The following is a 1,679-nucleotide window of genomic DNA, read 5'->3' on the forward strand; positions in this document are numbered from 1 at the left end:
AAACGCTTCTGAAATTTAGAGTCAAGACCCTACTGGGTGGTCTAACACCAGGTGGGTGGTCTTCACATAATCTCCAGAAATCAAACTACATGTAAAAACAGAGTGCTGAGAGCTATTTTCATCCATCCAATTATCCATCCATCCATTCATCCATCCATCCATCCATCCTCCAGCTCTTTATAGGGAATCCCATCATCCCAAGGCATCCCTCACTGTACATATCTGTACATCTGAGTCAGACCACCCCACAAATGAAGCTTATTTTTTTATTGTACAGACAACTTGTTGTTTCAGTCATAATTTGTCACGGCTTTATGTAAAGTTTGAAGGTGCTTTACGAACATTTTCACAAATCTGTTGCATCATCACTTCATATTCTGCTTCATTTATAAAACATGGTGACAATAATCAGTGCAGAAAAGTAGACTTTGGACATATTTGTAACAGCTGCACTTTAGTGTTTGATGCTCTTTTAAAATCTACTGAGTCACAGTCGATTATGATTCCATAAGGTCGTGAGTCTGTCTGCCTTTTGATTGATCTCAGTGTCCAGACAGAGTCTGCAAGGAGCAGTGCTCCTTTTGTCTTCCTTTTTTATGCAGTGTCAGGGTCATAAAAGATTTATGTTGTGACATATAAGAAACAGACTAAAAGATTAAACAGGTTTGAAGCAGTTCAAATCTGACCTTATATTTAACCAAAGCTTAAACAGGCAGAAACAAGGAATACAAAAACGCATGTAAAAYAAAATCTTAGCATTCACTGAAGAAATGCACATCACCCGCCACCTTTCATGTCTGAGTTTTTGGAAAACTATTAAAATAACATTATATGCACAAAGGGGTGGYGTGGCTCCATCTATGATTTATGAAGAGCCAGAGTGAAGATGAACTGGTCAGTGTGGCCTTTTCACTGAACTGTTTTATGAATGAGCTTACATCAAGGATGAGCAACTTAAATGATAAAATATGCCACAAGGTTAATTGTTTTTGTAAATATATATTTCAAATGAGTTTCATTTACTGCAAGAGGCCCTGTTTAACTTAAGGAAACATTTTAAACAGAGGTGAAAGTATAAAAACTTTGTTACTTTAGTCATTTTGGTTATTGATACTTTACTTGACTAATTATGTTTCAGCTGACTTTGAACTTCCTGTCTGGTCAGGAAGGCCCACCAGCATCTGTAATTCCTCTGGAAGCTGTGGAGAGCTGGTCTTGGGAGCTCTGTCCTGAGGAGCTTCTGTCAATGGTGGAGAGGGTTCTCTGCACCTGCTGAGAGGATGGCTTTGCAGAGTGTGGTTAAGGCTGCACAGGACTGTGGGGAGCAGCCTTCCCTACACCTCAGACTTCTACACATCAYCCATCTCTCTCTTTCTCCCCTCAGGCAGGCGGCTGAGAAGCATTCAGAGAAAGACCACCAGGCTCAGAAACAGTTTCTACCCTGCAGCTGTCAGACTGCTGAACTCGAGTCACACTTAATACAGCTTCATCTGAATTTATTTAATGTTTTTATACTGTAGGCCTGTAGACTCCCACAATTTTTTTTACTTAATATGAAAATTGTTTTCTTTTTATAAACTTTAAATTTATGATTAAATGCCCACAAAATAGTACAAAACAGTAGCAGAGACCTGTGTCCCCAACTATTTTTGCATGATAAACATTTGTATCAGGTCAAC

The sequence above is a fragment of the Austrofundulus limnaeus genome, unplaced genomic scaffold, assembly GCF_001266775.1.
Source record: "Austrofundulus limnaeus strain Quisiro unplaced genomic scaffold, Austrofundulus_limnaeus-1.0 Scaffold9, whole genome shotgun sequence".
In the NCBI taxonomy this organism is placed as follows: Eukaryota; Metazoa; Chordata; class Actinopteri; order Cyprinodontiformes; family Rivulidae; genus Austrofundulus; species Austrofundulus limnaeus.